This window comes from Sceloporus occidentalis, unplaced genomic scaffold, assembly GCF_023333645.1.
Source record: "Sceloporus occidentalis isolate IW3139 unplaced genomic scaffold, rSceOcc1.0.p SCAF_57, whole genome shotgun sequence".
NCBI lineage: Eukaryota > Metazoa > Chordata > Lepidosauria > Squamata > Phrynosomatidae > Sceloporus > Sceloporus occidentalis.
Window position 1 is genome coordinate 3,564,486 of NW_028317037.1, and position 14,049 is coordinate 3,578,534.

The 14,049-nt window shown below is 43.0% G+C and overlaps 1 long non-coding RNA gene across 1 annotated transcript; it reads right to left on the reverse strand.

The window, feature by feature from the left end:
- Positions 1 to 7,280: 7,280 nt before the first annotated feature.
- Positions 7,281 to 12,287, reverse strand: LOC149287723 (uncharacterized). Its single transcript, XR_016277442.1, has 3 exons — positions 12,146 to 12,287; positions 11,187 to 11,307; positions 7,281 to 7,414 (listed from the first exon to the last, which is right to left on the reverse strand). It is a non-coding gene; the product is annotated as an uncharacterized LOC149287723 (long non-coding RNA).
- Positions 12,288 to 14,049: the final 1,762 nt, after the last annotated feature.

The window sequence follows — 14,049 nt, forward strand, 5'->3', positions numbered from 1 at the left end:
TCATCATCATCATTTATTTCTATAGCGCTGTAAATGTACACAGTGCTGTACATACAAATGATCAAGTCAATAAAAATAAAACCTGACAATCTACAAAACATGTATAAAACAATAGGCAATAATATAAAATAGAATTGGTTAAAATAAGCATCAACATCAACATGAGGGACGTTTTCGCCATGCTTCTGGGAAGCAAGCGGAGGACACCTCATCTTATGGTGTTAAATTGACCCAGGGGTCCCACAAAACATGGCGGAAGTGCCCCTCACATCCCAAGATCATGAAAAGACCCCAGACATTTTTGACCGCTGTGGGTTACAGAGAAGTCCCTGATGCATGGAGCCGTGGGTCATGCTTTGCCCACCACATTTTAACCTGAAAGGGAAGCCCAGGGTGGGATGGGGAGAATCTGGTGTCACTTTTGAGGCATGTATTATTTAAGCATGAGCTGTTTTGCATCATTTCAAATGTGTATTTTTATTTCTTGCAAAGTAGTAGGGCCCAGGGCAGTTCACCAATGCTCCCAGAAAGAGATTTCGGAGAGGACTATTATGGGTTCTTGGTGGGAAGAAGCCATTGTATTCCATGGGCACAAAAGGAAGGTCCCAGAAAGTCCAATGCTTCAGACAGCAACTCCTCCTCAGAGGCCCTGCTCCTAGGTCTCTGGCCTCTCATCCTGGAGAGACACAGCTTCTTTCCCAGGGAGCTCTCCATTCGGCCTCCCTCTCTCCTCTCCCAAAATGGAGGACAAAAGAAGGTTCTGGCTACTAGGGTTGCCATGACTCTCTTCCACAAAACTCCAGACGCAAGTCTACAAAAGCATATGCTACAACTTTTTTCACTCCGTTAGTCTCAAAGGTGCTACAAGATCCCTTAGGATACTGATATTCCTGAATAACATGGCTTATGGTTGAATCTGCACTGCAGAATTAATGCAGTTCAACATCGCTTTAACTGCCATTTCTCAGTGCTATGGGATTCTGGGATTTGTAGTCTGTTTTCACACCAGAGCTCACTGACATTAGCTCACAAACCTACAGATCCCAGATTTCCATAGAATTGACCCATGGTAGTTAAAGCAGTGTTGAAGTGCACTATTTCTGTAATGCAAATTAAACCTCTGTCTCTGAATCCTAGCCCCTTGGAAGAGACCTTCGCAAAGGTGAGTCGAGTCCCCCCTTGACTATTATGGGGCAGAGAGGAGGGAGGGAGAAAAGCCCCAAACAGCCATGAGACGAAGAGGGATTCCTACTCTAGGGATCATATCCAGAGGTTGCCATGCTGGCTGGACCATACAGCAAACCACAATCACACCCACAATCCACAAAACAGGGATACCTTTAGTATGCTGGGAAAATATGTGGATATTGAGGAGGATTTGATGGAGGCACAGATTGATAAGATATTTAGACTTAGCTCAAAGATAGCAAAGGAAAGGAAATTGGACAGAGACATTACAGTATGTTTTACAAGCTCAAGGATGAGAGAGCAAATATTGCAAAGAAATTATGAGAAAAAATTGATTGTGGAAGATAGAATAGTGGAAATTTATAAGGATTTACCATTGCAAATAATTAGAAAGAGACAGGAATATAAATTCCTAACAATATTCTTTTGCAGTAAGAATGAGATACTGTACAGATGGGATAAGATAGAAGGAGTGATCTTTCATTACCATCAGAGGAGATATAGGATAAGTACAATAGAACAAGGAAAAGCCTTTTATGAGAGATTAAGCAGAGATAACAGAGAGCAAGAAAAAAGAAATAAAGAAAGGGACAAGAAGGAAGGAGAAAGTGTAAACAGACAAAGAGAAGAAAAGACCCAGAGAAAAGGGCAAGGAAGGAGAGATAATCTAGGGATTAAGGAGGTAAATACTGACAATTTGGGAAACAAAAGCTCAGAAGAGGGTTACTCAGGAGAGATAGGAAAGTCTACATAAAAGACATAAGAACCTCTCTAAAAGGAAAATGGGGCTTAAAATAGTTTCGTGGAATGTAAAAGGAATAAGCCAAGAGAGAAGGAGAAAGCATGTAATGCAGTATCTAGGGAAGAATAATTTTGATTTATTGTGTTTACAGGAAACAAAAATAAAAGATGGATATATAAAGAAGAAAGATAAAGACGGTAGATTCTTGTGTGTGGAGATTTTGATAGATAATGTTAAATATGTACTGATTAATGTTTATGGGCCATTAGAGAAGAAGGAAACCTTTTATAGAAATTTGGCGGAGGTTAAGAGAGAAGTTGATAATGACAAATTAATCTTGACAGGAGATTTCAATGGAGTTCTAAATCCAATTTGGGACAGGAAATCCCAGAAAAAAGTAATTAAGAAAAGACAAGGAAAATTACCAAGAGGTTTTTTGTTTTAAAAGAGGAATTTAATTTCTTAGATGTTTGGTCACATTGTAATGGGAACAAAGGAGGGTATACCTTCTATTCAGATGCACATAAATCCTTCTCAAGGTTGGATATGTTTTTCGTGACGAAGCAACTGGTTACTAAAGTGAAAAAAATAATGGAAATTTGGCCAAGGACGATGTCGGATCATAATATGATAGAGCTGGAATTAAATATAAATTGGGACAAAAATATAGGATGGAGAATGAAAGAGGATGACGAAGAATTTGTAAATAAGGTAAAGAGAGAGTTAAAGATGTTTTTCAAAGAAAACAGTGGAAAGGAGGTAAAAATGAAGGTTGTATGGGATACTAGTAAGGCATTTGTAAGGGGACTGTTTATACAAAGAACAATGGAAATAAAAAATGAGAAAAGCAGAAAGAGGAAAAAATTAGGAATGAATTTAAAATTAGAGAACAAAAACTACAACAAACAAAAGGGGATAAAAACAATGAATGAAATAAAACTATTGAAAGAACAATTAGAGAAAAAATGACAGAGGAAATAGCTATAAATTTAAGAAGATCAAAGCAAAATCAATTTGAGAATGCTAATAAAATAAGCCGACGGATGGCTAATAGATTAAAGAATGAGAGAGAAAAGAAAATGATAACTAAAATTAAAACAAAATAACACAATCATAACGGAACAAGGGAAAATTGAAAATACTTTCATTACATACTTTGAAAAATTATTTGAGGAAAAAGGTGAGAAGATATATTCAGAAAATCAGTTAATAGAAATAATTGATAAATATAATGAAATAAAATTAAGATCAGAACTGTAGTTTTTAGGTCTTCAGCTTCCAGGACTGGGTGCAGTTAGCATATCAACTGAAGGAGATAATAGGCACTCCTCGCCGTCACATGTATCTGAGCTGACATCTGGAGTGATGGATCCAGGAGCATCCTCCAAACTACTAACATAGTCCTTTAGGGAAAGTGTGACCCCTTATACAGGTGGATCACACGTCTCAAACCTCCATACCTGGATTAGGATCTCCAGCATTACGCAGCTCTGTCTTATCTGGATTCAGCTTCATTCTGTTTTTTTCTCACCCAGCCCATTAATTCTTCAAGACATTCATTCAGAGGGGAGATGCCTTTCTTAGTTGACGCTGAAGTCCGGGACATGGAGAGATATATCTGGGATTCCTCAGCGTACTGATAACATCCAATGCCATGTCTCCAGATGATCTCTCCCAGCAGCTTCATGTTTATGTTAAACAGCATTGGGGAGAGGATGGTGTCCTAAGGAACATCAGATTTAAGCTCCCTCTTAGAGGACCAACTATCCCCAAGAATCTCCATCTAGAATCTGCCCAAGAGAAAGGACCAGAACCACTGCAATGCATTGCCTCCTCGTCCCCAATTCCTTCAGACGTTCAAGAAAGATGCCATGGTTGATGGTATCGAAGGACCCTGAGAGATCCAAAAGCACCAGCAGGGTTGCACTTCCCCTGTCCATACTCAAGCGGAGATAATCTACTAAGGCGACCATAACAGTCTCGACTCCATATCCGATCCTGAAGCCAATTTGAAATGGGTCTAGATAATCTGTTTCATCCAAGACCACGTGGAGTTGAAGAGCAACAGCTTTCTCAATCACCTTGTTTAGAAATGGAAGATGGGAGACCGGTCTGTATTTGTTCATGTCCAAGGGATTTAGGGAGGGCTTTTTCAGAAGCGGCTGTACCACCGCTTCATTTATGGAAGATGGAAAATAGCCCTCCCTCAGAGATGCATCTATGATATATCTCAGGTGAGTCCTAAGTGCATCTCCTCCTTGGATGACTAGCCATGAAGGGCAAGGGTTGAGAGGGCAAGTTGTCTTCTTCACACTTTCAAGGAGCTTGTCCATGTCTTCAGTACTCACAGATTTAAATTGATCCAGGATGATCCCATTCACAGAGTCACTGGACACCTCACCTATAGCATCAGCAATAATGTCAGCATCCAAGTTGGCTCTTATCTGAGAGATTTTATTTGCAAAATGGTCATTTAAAGCATCACAGTGAGCTGTGGAAGCCTCTAATAATGGGTTCTGGGGGGGGGGGAGTGCCTGAGTCAGGTCCCAGATTCCCCCCTCCTCCCCCCAAGACCCCAGAGAAACCCCCCCCCCCCCGAATAATGTTGTTTCCAATGCTATTGAAGCCTATGCTGTGTGGTGCTCTTTATTTGGCACAAAAATCTTCTCCAAATGAGGCATCAGAAGGGAGGGACTCTCCTCTGCCCCACTTTCCAGGATGGAGGGGGCTTCTCAAAGCCCTTTTTATCTTTGGACCCCCCTCCATGGTCATGCCTGTCTCCAATGGTCCCCCTTCCCTCTCTTCTCATGATAACCCCAAGTACCAGGGCCCCAAGGAATCCCCCGAGGAGGGGCAGGGAAGGAAAGAGGGAGAGGAGACCTGGCAGGCCCCCTGCGTTTTGGTTGGGGGGAGAAGAGGGGATTCCTTCTTCTTATAATCCCCAAGGGCCCCCCCCCCCCCCGAAGACATTCCAGCCATTCCTCTGAACAAAGAATGGTTTCCCCCCATTTCCATCCTTCCTTCCCTCAGAACAGAGTGTGAGGGCAGCAATGGCTTTAGGGCTGAGACTGTGCATGCGCACATATATCTGAAGACCCCTTCTGATCATGCGCAGGGATCACCAGGGCTTTACTGCTCCTGCTGTTTATTCCATTGGCGGCCTTTGAGGGAAGGGAATGAGTGTGCCGGGGGTTCAGCAACCTCCCCTTCCTTCCCTATTTTGAGGACACTTCGAAGAGGCCACAATGGAGCCCAGGAAAGGCAAGAAAGGAAGGCTCTGCATTGGAAATAAAGTCTATGTATACACACACACACACACACACACACACACACACACACATAAATGTACAGTAGTGCCTCGGGATACGAAATGATCGCGTTACGAAATTTCCGGGATACGAAAAAGTTGGATTGGAAAAAACTGTTCCGGGTTACGAAATATTTTTCGGGTTACGAAATTCATTTCGGCGCGAAATTCAAATGCAAAGTGCAGCTATAGGCTTTCCAGTGCTAACGGAAAGCCTTTTCGGGTTACAAAATTTTCGGGTTACGAAAGGAATGGCGGAACGAATTAATTTCGTAACCCGAGGCACCACTGTATGTGTGTTTGCCTCTGCTGTTCTTATAGCTGGGAATGGAGATGATGGCTGAGGAGAGAAGAAAGGGTAAATTTTGGGCAAATGCAGATCTTCTGTACACCAATGAGTCCAGTCTGTTGAAACAACAAAGAATTTTATTGAGAACACATAGTCAGAAATTCGGCGTTTACGTCAGAACTGCCCACTCCAATCCAAACAATACATTAAAACCCCCAAACCTAAAACTCCACCCTCTTAAAACCTAGCCCCCACCTTCAATTCCCACAGTCTATGCCCCACAGGTAACAAGCCCCCCTTTGCCATTCCCAGAAACTAGCCACCTTCCTGTTAATATCAGCCTCCACTTTCTTCAGCCAACATCCCACAAGTTCCAAACGCTGTCATTCCCAAAACTATTCTAACCAACTGCAACGAATCCCAGCCCCCCATTTAGCTAACTTATACCACGAACCACAATCCCCAGCCAAAGTTACAACCCGAAACAATTATCTATCCTATTAGCAATTAAAACCTAAATCTAACAAAATACAATTTTAAAACATAAACAGACATATGGACAGAAAAACAAAATCACAAGGGCCTTTTCTTAGCACAGCAGGACTGCAAATATATTTTTTGTATTCCTTATTGACAAAAATAATGTTAGTTCACTGCTGGCATTTTTATGGCTTCTCTCCAGTGTGGACTCTCTGATGTGTCACTAGGTCTGACTTCTGAGAAAAACATTTCCCACAATGCTGGCATTTGTATGGCTTCTCTCCTGCATGGACTCTCTGATGTGTCACTAGGTTTGACTTCGAAGTAAAACATTTCTCACAATGCTGGCATTTGTATGGCTTCTCTCCTGTGTGGACTTTCTGATGTGTCACTAGGTTTGACTTCGAAGTAAAACATTTCTCACAATGCTGGCATTTGTATGGCTTCTCTCCAGTGTGGACTCTTTGATGTACCACTAGGTGTGACTTCATAGAAAAACATTTCCCACAATGCTGGCATTTGTATGGCTTCTCTCCTGTGTGGACTCTCTGATGTGTCACTAGGACTGACTTCATAGAAAAACATTTCCCACAATGCTGGCATTTGTATGGCTTCTCTCCTGTGTGGACTCTCTGATGTGTCACTAGGACTGACTTCATAGAAAAACATTTCCCACAATGCTGGCATTTGTATGGCTTCTCTCCTGTGTGGACTCTCTGATGTGTCACTAGGACTGACTTCATAGAAAAACATTTCCCACAATGCTGGCATTTGTATGGCTTCTCTCCTGTGTGGACTCTTTGATGTCTCACTTGGTGTGACTTTGAAGTAAAATATTTCTCACAATGCTGGCATTTGTATGGCTTCTCTCCTGTGTGGACTCTCTAATGTGTCACTAGGACTGACTTCATAGAAAAACATTTCCCACAATGCTGGCATTTGTATGGCTTCTCTCCTGTGTGGACTCTTTGATGTCTCACTAGGTGTGACTTCATAGAAAAACATTTCCCACAATGCTGGCATTTGTATGGCTTCTCTCCTGTGTGGACTCTCTGATGTGTCACTAGGTCTGACTTCTTAGAAAGACATTTCCCACAATGCTGGCATTTGTATGGCTTCTCTCCAGTGTGGACTCTTTGATGTATCACTAGGTGTGACTTCATAGAAAAACATTTCCCACAATGCTGGCATTTGTATGGCTTCTCTCCTGTGTGGACTCTCTGATGTGTCACTAGGACTGACTTCATATAAAAACATTTCCCACAAAGGTGGCATTTGTATGGCTTCTCTCCTGTATGGACCCTTCGATGCATGACAAGGATTGACTTGTAAGCAAAATGTCTCCCACAATGCTGGCATTTATGTGACTTCTTTCTTGTGTGGATTCTCTCATGACTCAAATATTTTTCTGTAAAGAAGCACAGTGACAGATAAGACTGAAAATCAGTGTTAAGAGAGGAGGCTGTTACCCATGATTTAGCCCTCATTAACCCCTCCTTATTAGAGATTAAATTAAGAGAGTTTCTGTTAGTAACCCAAGGATGACCGTACTACTTATGCCCCTAAATCCATGGAACAATTGTATCCTTATTTATAGGCGTTAACAAAGAAGAGATTGGAGGGGGACTTAAGGGAATCACTGGAAGCAGATAGTGAGAAAAAGGAATGTTGCAAAAATATTCTATTAAACATGTGGAGAAATAGTTTGATTGGCAAGTGGCATTATATCCCATGAGACTGCCATAAAGTCCTGAGTCAGAGACCAAGGCATGATGAAAGCTAACTGCAGAGGTCCCTTCATGCTGTGTGGCACCAGGAGATGACTCACAACCAATACAGTATACAGCTCACATGTGGATTGGTGTGGATTAGAGTTGTGTGTACAAGGGATGGTGAAGTAGATGGAAGTCAGAGAGGAGAGCTTGCAAATAATTGTATTATTAGGAGCAGGTAACTGTTAAAGTTGCCAGATATTGTGCATCTGCGATTATTTTTTTTTTAACAGATGTAGAAACACCCATGAAATATCTTGAAATAATTATGACCCAGAGTCAGGCTATTACAATTTTATACAACTTCCATTTTGGAATTAATAGGATTGTATACGGTGTTTTCTGCACTATATCCATTTGACTGTTCTGTTTTATATGAATCATTTTAGAAGTTTGAAGTTAATGAGTGGGTTGCCACTATAAACACTATAAACACGCCATGTGCAGCTTGTATTCTTCTTGAAATGTTATATAACTCAGCTTGGGAGATACTCGATTAGGATACAACTTTCTAAGCAACCGTGCCAAAGCGACTATTTTAAGTCTATATTTCTCAAAGTTATTTGGGACAATTTTTACCTGCCAGGTTTAGGATTTCATTTTATGGATTGATGTTTACCCTTATTGCTACAATACAAATTACTTCTTGTGATGCTTTGTGTGTTTTTCAAGCTAGGCGATCCTGGCTTTGCTCCTGCCTTCCCCTCCTGGATCCCAGAGGCCTGATCCCCTTCCTTTTCTCCCTCCGCTCTCCAACCCTGCCTCTTGCCCATCTGCACTGCTTTACCATTTGACCTTCAGCATCTCTTCCCTGCCTTTCTGTTTTTCACATTGCCTCCATCTCTCTATCACAGACACACACCCACAGAGTGTGATGCACAAAAGGGACACTTTGAGGCTCATTTCTTGAGAAAGGCAAGACAATCATTATACAACTAATGCATTAGGAAAGGCAGAAATAGGACTCTGGGACCTGGTTTCTGATATTAGTGAGGGTCAAGTGTGAGAGATGAGCCTTAAAACAACCTTAAGGCATCTCTAAGACAGGGATGAAGTACTGTTGGGAAGTGGGGTGGTCACATTGGACCCCAGGGGATCTCAGGGGAAACCCCAAATTGTGTTGCCTAAAAATATGGTATAATGTTTTGCCCCTCAATATCCCACAGCATCCCTTTGTGGAAGTGGAGGCCATTTTGCCACTGTTGGGCCCTCTCTGATCCATTGCAGGGCCAAGGGAGGCCTTTTTCCCATGAAGCCTCTCCAGAGCCCCAAAAGGCTGGAAGAGGGGCCACAAAAGCCAGGAAACTTGCTCAGGAATGGGCTGAGGACCATTTAGGGGCAAAAAGCATTCATCTCCATGGCTCCTTCCCACAAAATTCCAGAATAGGCAGTTTAGGATTGGATACTGAGAATCCTTACAAAGTGGAGAACAATAGTGCCTCACTAAAACTAGAAATTCCAAGATTCCACAGGAAGTTGTTATGGCAATTAAATTACATGTGAAAGGGAACTAGGAATGGTAGTAGAGCACAAGTTGAATATGTGTCAACAGTGTGATGCAACAGCTAAAAAGGCCAATGTGATCCTAGGCTGTATCAATAGGAGTATAGTGTCAAGATCAAGGGAAGTAATAGTGCCACTCTATTCTGTTTTGGTCAAGGCTCACTTGCAATAATCCTGTGTCCAGTTCTGGGCACCACAATTCAAACAGATGTTGAGAAGCTGGAGCATGTCCAGAGGAGGGAAACCAAAATGGTGAATGGTCTGGAAACCATGCTCTTTGAGGAATGACTTAGGGAGCTGGGTACGTTTAGCTTGGAGAAGAGAAGGTTAAGAGTGGATATGACAGCCCTGTTCAAGTATTTGAAGAGATACTGAGTATGCAGCAAGCTTGCTTTCTGCTGCTCTAAAGCAAAGGACACAGAACAATGGACGCAAGTGTTAGGAAGGATCGAATCAGAGGAATTTAATTAGCTCAAATTTACAAGAGGCGTGTCCTAACAACGCATGCAGCGGATTGGGTCCCTATGTGTATACCAGAGGTCATATAGTCCAACCCCAAGAAACAGAGACTGCAATGTCAATGAGTTGCAAATAAAATATAAACATTTATTAAAGCCACACGACCAAAAAGGGATCACACACGCACACGCACATTCAATGCTAAAGCAAGGGAGGGGAAGAGTTGGGGGTAAAGGAGAAAGGATAGAGGCACCGTTGAAATATTTACCTTAGGAGTCTTCTCCAAGCGACAGATGTGAGGGATGTTGGTAAGTGAACACGGCAGCAGGGAACAGAAAGCAAGCGGCAACCGCGATGGCTAGGAGCTAAGTTCCAGCGGGCTAAGCTAACAAGAGGCCCGAAAGAGACAGTGGGCTTTGGCTTGCCCAAGTGATTTCAGCAGGGCACCGTGCCCAAGAGAGCTCTGGAGCGATTGCTCGACAGAGTTGAGGTTTGGAAGTGTAGCTCAGAAAGCCCAAAGGAGGGCTGGAATCTGGATCTTATGTATACTGCGAAACGTATCCTCAGGCTATAGCTACCTGCAGAACAAAGGTCTTCATGGCTATCTATTGACTAAGACTAAAGTTAAACAATGGATACACAAAAGGGTCTGCCACTTCTTTGGGAGAAGACTACTATGTAGATGGCTGGGTATTTAATACCATCAATAGGTGAGGCAAACTTCCTTTGTCCTCATTCAGGTTGCCTGCGACAATGGCAACTCCCAGAACTGGTTTTAAAGGTTTAAATCTACCTTTCTGCTTTAGCCATGGCCTGCTAGGCTTGTCTGGCTATGTGGTCAGCTCGCTTTTGGGATAATGGCGGCTGTGATGGGGTCAGTCAGGGGTCATGATTTTTGATCGCTTGGTACCCAAAATTTATATAAATCCAAACTCGATCACACAAGCCACAGGAAAAAAGGTTCCACCAAAATGTTAGGAGGAACTTCCTGACAATAAGAGCTATTCAACAGTGGAATATACTCCATCAGAGCATGGTGGCATCGCATTATGGTTGTTATTATTATTATTATTATTATTATTATTATTATTAATTTCAAATTAATGGACATGGAACAATGGATGCAAGCCACAGGGACAAGAGATTCCACTTAAACCTTAGGAGGAACTTCCTGATAGTAAGAGCTCTTCAAAAGTGGAATATACTCCCTCAGAGTTTGGTGGAGTCCCTTTCTTTGGAGGTCTTTAAACAGAGGCTGGATGGCCATCTCTTGGGGGTGCTTTGAATGTCTATTCCTGCATGGCAGAAGATTGAACCGGATGGTCCTTGTGGTCTATTTCAACTCTTTGATTTTATAATTCTAAAGTGGAATCATAGCACTCTGACAGTGAATTATGATAGGGCCCTCCGTCTTCAAAGGAAGTGAAATGGATTCAGGTTCCTGACCCACAGAGGCTACATTTCCATAATTCTCCATCATCACATAACTGTACATCAGTCTCTGTTTCTTCGTTAACAGTTTCCATTCCTCCTCAGTGAAATATACAGCCACATCCGCAAAGGTCACCTGCAATAGAAAATAGCCCTGATCCAGAGAGTGACTAAACAAAAGGGGAGGAAAGCACATGGTGCATTGCAAATATTATTTCAACACTTCAGAATTCAGTCCAGGAAATAAACTTTAAATTCTGCAAGACAGCAAAAAGCTACAGCCTTTGACATCCAGTTTGTCTTGAATCCTTTCAATATAATATACAATATGATAAACAATATATTTTTGGCCATTTCTGGAATATTATTGATTGATTAACATACTGGCTATTCCAACATGTATATTAGTTTTCATCTAGCCATATTTCACCTAATTTCAGAGGCAAATTTCATTTTTAAAAAACAGTTCTGGGGAGTACTCTGGGCTTGAGGGCCACTGGGCTCACACTCAATTTAAGTCCAGAGATATTCTTCCATATCATCCAGCATTTCACAGATGGGGAAAGCAACACACATGTGGACAAGCAACACCATAAGTGGGTCAAGATGGCCAAAGTTGTTAATGATAAAGATCACACAAGCGAGAAAGGGTACAGCATTTTGCTTTTGGCTCAGACTCCTGGCAAGGGCAAGACCCTGCCCCCTTCTCTCCTCCCCTCTCCCCTCTTTTGCATTGATGGGCTGTAGACTCTTTTGAACCTGGAATGCACTTTGCAGCAACTGAACTGACCTGAGGAGAAAGGAGGAAATGGGAGGAGGAGAGTGAAATAGGACATTTCCTAAGCCCCTGAAAAAATGAGGAGACAGAGGATTAACCAGGACTCTCTCTGCCAAACTGGGACAGTATCGTCTCCGCTTGCTTTCATGATCCAGCCCAGACACAGATGAAAATAACAGTCAGGATGGCAACTTACCAAAGAGCTGTTAAACCTCGGCAGCCTCTTTCTGTTGGAGCCCAGCTCCGTCTGCTTGGCCTTTGTGTTGGCCATCAGGTGGGCAGGGGGATCCTGGTGGCCCTGCACTTTGGTCACTTCCAGCAAACAATGTCCCAACGCTGTGTACAAGGGGATCGCGATGAAGTTCCTGAGAAAAAAGACCAGGGTAAGGCTTGGTTTAGCAAGAAACCCTGCAGCACTCAAAGACACAGAGAACAGCATCCTGCTGATGACATACGCAGGTAACATATGCCTCCTTTGGGCCGATGTAGAGGTGAGCATCCCCTTCCTCCCTCTGCACCAAACAAAACCCCCTGGACCTAGCACAGACTCACTGCAGCTCCTCTACACAACAGTTACTCCATGCCTTGTGAGAGTAGCTGGGGATCAGGGGATGGGGAATTGCAAAGGGTCCTGACTATGTCCTCATAGCTGGATGTGAAATGAGTGCATTATCTGCTGAAACCTGCAGAGGTCCCCAGTGGCGCTCAGAGGAAGATTTCTTCATTTTGCTTCTGACTACAAAAACACAACTGGATGCTTCTCTAATACCTCACACCAACACTCTCACCAGGCATGGAATGGGTATGCGGGATGGCTTCCACAACTGTATGGTAGGACCTGGGTCACTGAATGGCCAGTTGTAGTCTGATTCCACTCGGAGCAACACTGGAGCATAGAGGGTTTTGCTGGGTCAGGCTGTCTGGCCTGGTGGTTCCTCATTCTCCCAGTGGCCAAACCAGCAGAACTCTCTATGCTCCAGTGTTGCTCTGCGTGGAATGCGTCTAAAAATGGCCCTTCCCCAGGGAGGCCCCTGGTCAGGAAGGGCAGGAAAGGAGCTCTCTCTTCTCAGGTTGCTCCCCTTCCATGGGATCCAGCCCTTCTCCCAGGATCAGGGGGCACCAGAGGATTGAGCTGATGGAAAGGGAGTACCCAATTCCCATGGCAGCCTTCTGCATGCAGAGAAGTCACAATTCTGATAGTGTCTTTGCCCATGTGGAGAGTGCCCATTTTCCACATTGTTGCCTGTCCATCTTGTCTTGGGAATATCCTGTTCCAGCCACATGCAGACCTAAATCCTAGCCTCTATCTTGTGCCTAGTCCTGATCAGAGTAGAATCACTGAATCAGTGGGATTTATCTATAAATAATAATAATAATGTGTTTTATTTATATACCGCTATTCCAAAGATCATAGCGGTGAACAGCAAGTAAGCTAATTAGCAAGTAAGCTAATTTGCCCCCAACAGTCTGGGTACTCATTTTAGCGACCTCAGAAGGATGCAAGCCTGAGTCGAGCTTGGGCCCTTTGCTGGTCTTGAACTCGCAACCTTGTGGTTTCGAGTGAATGGCTGCAGTACAGGCATTTAACCACTGCGCCACCAGGGCTCCTATAAGTTGACTCACCAGTCACTTATGGGTTCAGTGGGTCTACTCTCTAGGGATAACCAACAGGATTCAGGACTCCTCAGATTTTTGAATGCAGGAATGCAAATTTTTCATGCTATGTTATCCTCACTGATGAGAATTTGACTTCTCTTTCACACAGAGGATGAGGGGGAGGACCTGCTCTATGTCCCAGGTGTAGAACCTGTAGCTCTTGGGCTGGATGAGACATGAATTACTTTACATATCTAATCCATGCCCTCCCCTCATCATGGCCCCCTCCCCATTTAAACACTGGTCAAAATAATTACTTTATTTTTGCAGATGAGACTATTTTTCTAAGCATAACTGCTGCGTTTCCGATGTCAGTCATAGCAGGAGCATGAAGTATGAACCTCCTCCCTCTTCTTGCTGAAGCCACATAGAAATTGAGGCATGTACATTTGTGTGCATTGTTTCTGAATGGATCTATTGTTAAAATCACAATTTCTTCATTTT